The sequence below is a fragment of the Mirounga leonina genome, unplaced genomic scaffold (assembly GCF_011800145.1).
Source record: "Mirounga leonina isolate KUSES-001 unplaced genomic scaffold, KU_Mleo_1.0 Mir_165, whole genome shotgun sequence".
Lineage (NCBI taxonomy): Eukaryota > Metazoa > Chordata > Mammalia > Carnivora > Phocidae > Mirounga > Mirounga leonina.
The window spans coordinates 31281430-31290131 of NW_023270415.1; the positions used below are offsets into that span (position 1 = coordinate 31281430).

The 8702-nt window shown below is 35.5% G+C and overlaps 1 pseudogene; it reads right to left on the reverse strand.

The window, feature by feature from the left end:
- Positions 1 to 5506: 5506 nt before the first annotated feature.
- Positions 5507 to 6164, reverse strand: LOC118014737 (annotated as a pseudogene).
- Between the last annotated feature and the right edge of the window lie 2538 nt (positions 6165 to 8702).

Here is an 8702-nt window from a genome sequence, read left to right on the forward strand (position 1 = left end):
TCTGAGGGGTGTGGAAGAATAAATGGTTAGCACATGCCCTGACAAGTTCTTCCGCTGCTTGAAGAATTTCACACTGGCATTTCACAAAGACAGAGTTAATTTCTTGGAGGAATAAAATATTTTCACACTATTTTCCCTAAAGAACAGTTAATTGGGAAGGGTGATACAGGGCAATAATAAATAAATAATAATGATAGTCTTAATTAATATTAGCTTAGAATTCATGTATATTTTCATTTAATCATTACAGTAATCCAGATAGGTATTAGAATCTCCAGTTTAGAGCTGAGTGGGGTTTACATGCCTGGACTAGTGTCACACAGCTAATAGGTGGTGGATCAGAATTCAGACCTAGATGAGTCTAAATCTAGATGTCATGTTCTTTGCCTCCATGTTTAATTCCCAACACCAGTCATTAAACTGGTGTTTCTTCATGTCAAAATTTTCACTGGTTTGCTGAATATCTTTCAGAGGAAATCATGACTGTATGTTTAATAAATCTTGGACAAAATTAAAAGTTGAATATTCTGTATGTTATTATATAGTAAATTTCCTATTTGTAAAACTCAGACATCTTTACATCATGCTGACCATGTGAGTAAATGAATAACAATATTAAGTGCTTAAATATAAAATTGCATCTCTGAAAAGTATTAGTCAGATCTAAGGGTCAAATTATTCTTTTATACCCAAATGTTTAAGTCACATGTACTAAAACAATAAATACACCAACAGGGTATGAGGAAATCTTATCATTAAGCTTCATTTTTAAATTGTTGATATTTAAAGCATTTGCTATTGCAGGACAACACTCACTAACTGTGAAGACCAGACAGACATCCTTTAAGGAGGCACACTTTCCCTTCTTTTGTGTCTGAGTGCACATGGCATTTCCTAGGGTTATTTCCATGAATTTTCCTTGTGCTTTCCTTTACTTTCACTGGGGCCTTCATCCAATTTGTGGTTGAAAATATTAAAGTCGTTGCTTAGAAACGCTGAAGTTGGAAATTTATGAGTTTTCAGAGGTTGCATTGAAGTGTAGGGGTAGCATATGGTGATCTGACATGTTTTGTTCCCTAGCCAAGGATTGGGGTAGCCTTCTGTGATCTCTCTAATTATTTCATGGCACTTTAAGATGCCAAGCTGAATTGAGAAAACAGCAAGGCATCAGGGCTAAGAAAAAACAGAATGTACTTTTTTGTATTCAGTATTTATGACCAAAATTTTTGTTGTTCTTTTTTTAAATTAATTGGAATAGTTTTGGAAATATTAGAGCAGAAGTTTAGTTTTAACTAAAGGGTAAAATTAAAGGCTTATTACTTTGGCTGAAATAGAAAGAAAGAATGTTTCTTAATGTAGAAAGAAAAAAGGCAGCAATGAAATGAAGATATTTCATAAGGAAGAGTTTTGGTCCTAAAAGTAAATTTTGACATATCAAAGTCTATTTAATAACTGTATAATGGAAGATAATTCAATTTGTTTTTTTTCAACAGCTCAAGAAGATTGTAGATATTAGGAAACAGAGTCAAGGAAGATAAATACAAATAAATTATATAAATGATTAAGGAATTGAAGCCCTAGTAATGCATAGGTGTTAATTTGTGTTTTGAACTTGGTCTGGGGAAAATGTCATGAAAATCTGGGTGAATGAACGTAATAATTCATTCATTTTCTCATTCTTAAAATGTTAGTTAGGATCTAGGGATAAAAAGAAGAGAAAGACATGGACTTGGCTGTCATAGAACTTAAAGTTTTTTAAGACATAGGCGTATAAGCCAATATGGAACCCCATATGGAAAGTATAATGATAAAAATATGTCATGAGGCTTTGTGAACATAGAGGGACATTTAATATTGTCATGGAAAATTAGGAAGATTTCAGGTTAGACTAATTACAGAACAGTTCCAAAATATCAGTGGTTTAATAGAGTAGGACTTTTTCCTGCTCATTCCTTGCTATATATTTGTATACTTGGTGGGGCCCCTTTCACTTGGTGTCTCAAAGGCTTCCATCCTATGGTTCTGGCATCTCCTAGGGGCTGAGTTCTATTGGATCCTGTGCATCAGGCAGGCAGTGAGGGACAAGGAAGACGAGGTATATTCTTTATGGGCTAGGCCAGGAAGCAGGCATAGTTTATTGACCACAACTTAGTTAGATGGCTACATTTAACCTCAGTGGAAGCTGTGAACTAGGAGGAGTGGAAATAAGTTTATTGACTAACTAGGCTGCTTATGATACAGCTTTTGGAGATTTCATCTAGCTGGGCCTTAAAGTGAACCTAGTATCCAGATGAAGATTGGGCAAGGACATTCCAGAAAGAAGGAATATCATGATAAAAGACATAGATGTAAAAACCTTATGGGACATTATAAAGGTCAGTGTTGTTGGAGTATACATTTCAGGTGATGATTAATAAGAGATGAAATTCCACTGCTGATGTTTTTTCCTCAGTTACACTTTCCAGTATATCCAGTTACTTACTTGACATTTATCCTCTGCTCATTCAAAGACATATCAAATTCAACCTGTACAAAACCAACTCCAGGATCTTCTGTCCTGCTTCCTGGCCCTTGCCCCCCTTCAAACATAGTCCTCCTTATCCTATCATGCAAATAAAAAAAATGGAAATGATCCTTGACATTTCCTCTAATTCCACAAAACTAATATATTACTAAATCTTATATGTGCTAAAATCAAATTTTTCTTGAATATGTTAATTTTGTTCCATTTCAACTCTACCACTCTACTCCAGACTAACATCATCTATTATCAGATCTATCACAATAGGCACCTAACTCATCTCTCCTTTTGTCATCAATATTTGCTTCTCTTCAGTCTGTTATATACAGTTATCCATTAGAGACCAGGCCCATTACCACCATCCTAGTCTGCACTTACTGGGTGCTCACAAAGTCCTAGGCATTATTCTACATACATTGCACTGATTGTCTAATTTAGTTTCCATATAGCCCTATATTGCAGGGCCTATTCCTATTTCATTTTATAAATAAAGAAACCAAGACTTAGAAGGTTTTGGTAGCTTGCTCCATCTCACACAACTATCATGCAGGGTAACTTCTAAAAATCTAGGCAGCCTGCTTCCTGAGCCTGTGTTCTAAATCACTATGCTATATTTTCTCTCAGTGTAGACATTTAAACCACTTATTTATTGAATGAATGAATATAATGAAGAAAAAGTGGCAGACTGGCAAGTGCCACATATAATAGTCATGTTGACACATTTTATTTTGTCCATAGTTGGAAAAGAACCATTAAAAGATTTTAAGAAAGCAATGATAGGCGCACCTGGGTGGCTCAATCGGTTGAGCATCTGACACATGATTTCAGCTCAGGTCATGATCTCAGGGTCGTGAGATCATGCTCCATGTTGGGCTCCGCACTCAGCCGGGAGTGTGCTTGAGATTCTCTTTTTCCCTTTCCCTCTTCTCCTCTCTGTCCCCCACCCCCGCTCGTGCTCTCTCTCTCAAATAAATAAGTCTTTTTTTTAAAAAAGAAAGCAATAACATAGTCAGATCTAGAGATCTGAAAGAGGTTTTTATTATGTGCATGGAAGTTGGAAAGGAAGAAGAAAATAATCAAAGCAGAGAGTAATTTCATTAGAGTATAAAAGAAATTAGCAAAGGGAATAAGGACTACATTATATCATAAAAGGTTTGAGGTTCTTTCAAGCTCTTGACAGCATACTCCTTTGTCTCCTTTGTAATCTCATTTCTTTCCCCAATATATCACTTAGTCCAAATGCAACATTAATTGCATTTCTTAAAAATAATTTCAGAGTCAACAGACTTTATAATGGTGAAATGAGACCTTATATATAGAGTGTCCCAGGCAGTTCTTCAAGAAAAGGAAATTTTTTTCTTTACCCTCTTCACAATTCATCCCCAAATAACCTGGCTATGAGAGAGAAAAGAATATGAAGTTATTATAGTCTTGAGTTTAGAAGAATAAGCAGTCACAAAAATATTAAAAAATAAGGATAAAGTGTTTAAGCTTGGAGAAGTTTACTTTGGTGACTTTAAAAGATAGAGAAAAGTCAACAAATGTGTTTTAATTTTGCCTAAGTTTTGCTTTTTCTGCTTAGTTTTGGTCAGAGCTAATGCTTTCAAGTGATCCCAAGTGGACTTTAAAATTTGGCTAAATATAAGTACATATTCAAGTAGTAATAGAATTGTACAGTTTTAACTATTTATGTAAATGCTTAAAATAAAATTTAGCATACAAAATCTCCGTGTGTGTGTGTGTTTGGATGTGTGTGTGTGTGTGTGTCTGTGTGTATACTAATAATTAAAAGAGATTTCTTTTTTTTTCAAAGATTTTATTTATTTATTCATGAGAGACAGAGAGAGAGAGGCAGAGGGAGAAGCAGGCTCCCAAGGAGCAGGGAGCCCGACGCGGGACTTGATCCCAGGACGCCGGGATCATGACCTGAGCCGAAGGCAGACGCTCAACCATCTGAGCCATCCAGGCGCCCCTAAAAGAGATTTCTTAAACAGAATCTATCTTGAGATATTTATTCTGATATACATAATATGACCCAATGTATCAGTTAAATAACATGTGATAAAATATGTAGGGCTACATTTCTAGTTTCTACTTTAAATGCCATAAATCTATTCATGTATATAGGGTTCAGGATAAAATAGAAAACCTATGTATAACAAGAATATTCAATGAATATATCAGAAAATGTAATCACAAAAATACTAAAGATACAGGTTCTGCAAAATGCTATGCAGTTTTGCTGAATGTGTAGGACCTGTATTTTCTGAAAATGTAGAGTCCCTCTGTGCATTATTTAACTTTCAAAGCAATGAATTGCAAAGACTAGAGTTATAGAATGAATTCTTTATAGGAGAGAATCTGGGGAATGACACAGAAGGAGACAATGGCAAATGAAAAGGGAAATTTCTTCTATGTTCCTCTCTCTGTAAGTGCACATTTCTAGTGCAGGGAGAACACTTAGCTAAATAATCAATAATTAGCATGACGTTTCTCAGAAAAAAAGAAATGAAAAGAAAATTTGCGTATACTGTTACAAATCTTTTTCTGTTTTGTATACTGACTTTTATTTATTTTTCCCAACCCTAACTGTATCCAGCTTCATTAAAGATACTTTTCATAAACAGTCATGGTATTTCAGGCAGGACATGGGCAATCATTAACAGTATACAACAACTTTCCAACCCCCTTCTTCAGTGGACTGTCAAAATCAGAAAGCTACTACAAAACCCAATGAAGTCTTCAAGTGATGCTCCGAACAGGGAAAGTTTACAGTGAGGGTTGACATTTCACATTTAGCATGTTGCTTAACAACTTTTCATAAGCCGACCTTGACTTTGATGCAATGAAATGAAAATGGCAGAATTATCAATCTGAAGATTCACAAGCTAAAAACGGAACTCTTTTGAGGAATGCCATCTCCGTGGTGACACTGTAAAGTCCAGATTGCCTAACATGCTGGAAACCATTTTTGGGAGTCAGGTTCCAATAGGTCTCTGGTTTAAGGGAGTTAAGTCTATGTTGAAGGTAGAGAGGGACAAGAGGACATAAAAATGAATTTTAGTTTTTCCACACTACAAGGTGTTTGTGCCAAGGTGGTTAATGTGTGTCAACATGAAGGAATCCCTCTTCCTGGGAACCAAGAGGAAGTTTCTCAAAAATAGAAGGGAAGGGTGTTTCTTCCCGAATCAATCTAGCTTCAGAGATATTCTATTAGTGACATATGCCCTTCCCCCAAAACAACAATGAAGTCTTCTGTGTGTTAACAACATAGCTTAAAAAAGAAATAAAACAAAATCCTGCATTTTTATAAAACGTGATAAAAAACAGTATTTCAAACTGTACAGTCACCAGAAGTACACGGTTATCAAAAATGCACACACTTCACTTGGCATCTTCAGCATCTTTAGCTTTCTGTGCCTGGTCTGTTTTGGCCTCTCGGTTTTTTGCAGGGTTATCTCCATCCTTGCCAGCATCAGATTTCCCCTTTTTCTCTTTGGGTACCTTCTCTCCCTTTTTGGGGGGGCCTGGGCTCTGGCTTTGAAGGAGCAGGTTTAGCAGATAACCTTGCACATCTTTGTGCCTCATCCTTCACCTTGGCTTTATCTCCTTTAGCGCCCCCTTCAGCCTTTTTCTTGCACATGGTGGTGACAGCCACAGGTGGTAGGCGCTGGATGCAGGGATGAGACGGTGGGCAGGCTTTGGCTGGTCTGGGGGTCTCTCTTGCCTCTTCTTCACATGGCTTATATTGACTTTTAATACTTGTATTTTTCTTTCTAGCTTTAGATGGTTTATTCACTATTAATAACATATCAGTAAATTCTCGTAAATATTTTCACAATGATTCTAACATGAATATGATTATGAACAAATATAATGAGTGAATCACAATAATTTCGTATATTGGAAAGAGGAAAGATAAATTCATGTTTGGACTTTTGTCATTGGGGACTGGGTGAAATGGGTAAAGAGGGTCAAAAGGTACAAACTTCCAGTTATAAAATAAATAAGTCATGGGGATGTAATGTACAACATGGTGACTATAGTTAATAGTACTGTATTGCATATTTGAAAGTTGCTAAGAGAGTAGTTTTCATCTCAAGAAAAAAAAATTTGCACTGTGTATGGTAATGGATTTTAACTACACTTATTATGGTGATCATTTTCAATTTATACAAATACTGAATGATTATATTGTATACCTGAAACTGATGTAATGTTATATGTCAATTATCTTTATTAAAAATAATAAAATAAAAAGATTATAAATCACAGAAGTCAATTGGATGTGTTAAGAACTTTAAAATCGGGGCACCTGAGTGGCTCAGTCGTTAAGCGTCTGCCTTCGGCTCAGGTCATGATCCCAGGGTCCTGGGATCGAGCCCCGCATCGGGCTCCCTGCTCAGTGGGAAGCCTGCCTCTTCCTCTCCTCCTGCTTGTGTTCCCTCTCTTGCTGTCTCTCTCTCTGTCAAATAAATAAATAAAATCTTTAAAAAAAAAAGAACTTTAAAATCAATAAAAGGCAACTGTGAAAAAGACTGATGATTTTATATAGAAAAGACTCTATCAGAGAAAATGCTTTTTTTTCTCCTGAAATATATCAGTGTCATGCTATGAGAGGTAGATATGATTAAGAAAACTGGTTAGAATATGTGGCAAATTTACTAAAATTATTTTGCTTATTTTAATTGTTACATTCAGATAGTCAACATACTTTTTTTAAATTACCTTATTATACATGGATATATAGTTTTAGAAAGAATTTTAGTTTTGAAAATAGTTTTTGGGGGCACCTGGGTGGCTCAGTCAGTTAAGCGTCTGTCTTCAGCTCAGGTCATGATCCCAGGGTCCTGGGATCGAGCCCTGCATCGTGCTCCCTGCTCAGTGGGGAGTCTGCTTCTCCCTCTCCCTCTGCCTGCCGCTCCCCCTGCTTGTACTTTCTTTCTCTCTCAAATAAATGAATAAATAAATAAAATCTTTAAAAAAAGAAAATCGTTTTTGATTCAGGACTATTTTATAGGCTATTTAATAAATAATATTTCAAAATTATATAATTTTAATTATTTTCAACATTCTCTGTCACTTACATAATTGCATGGTTTGAACAATAAATTTGCATGGACATTCTCACTCTTAGACATACGTGTGAAACTCCACGTTTCCACCTCCCCTGGTGCCTCCTCGGTTGCCTCTTTCTGCTTCCACTGTACTGCTACCATTCTCAGTAAAGAAACAGCTCAGTGGAAAGAAGGCCAGAGAACGACAGCCCTCTGTCTTGAACTATGATATCAGAGCTGGGCCCTCTGGGAACTGCTGACTTTCCTGACTTTAGCCACCCCCTTCACAAAAAGATCATCCACTTTTTTAGGAAAATATTTGATGCCCCATGACCAGGGAACTAAAGAAAGGGGGCAAGACTAAATCCTGAAGACAAAACTAGGTAAATGCTTACTAGACATTGTGACTTTGAGCTGTGACCAACTTATCTTTTTGTTTAATATTTGAAAGATGACTTGAAGTGCATCGGAAAAATACGATATGGGGGAATTTGTGAGAACACCTTTCCAACTGGCAAACATTAAAATATGTCTTCATTATCATGAACATTTAAAAAAGGAACATATTTCCAATACTTAAGTCTGGCAAACACACACGTATTATGTGTCTTCTTTTATATTGAATATAAATGAGAAAATCCTAATGATACATCAGCAAAGTAAAGTAAAAAATTCCTAAAAGTAATCAGCCATCTCGACCAAGCAAAGTTTACCCCAGGAAAATTCAAATATAGTTCATTTGTCTAAAATATAACGACTGTGTGTGTGTGTGTACATACATATATATATATCACATTAAAAGATTTAAAAAATGCATTTCATATCATCATTTAAAAAGGTGCCCCCAATTTAATATTCATTCCTGATGGTTTAAAAATTAAAAACTGTTAGAAAGCCAGGAATAAGATATTGAACTAATACATAATGCCTATCTTTAACCAAAAATCTGTATTATACGTAATAGTGACTCACTAGAATTATTTGTTTTAGAGTCCGAAAACAAGCTAATGTTAATCTTTCCTAATTTTTTATGAAATCTTTTGAGGAAAATAAGACATAAACTAGAAAGAGAAGACCTAGTTATTGTATAAAAGGAAATAAAATTTGCTTTAATTGCAGGTGTG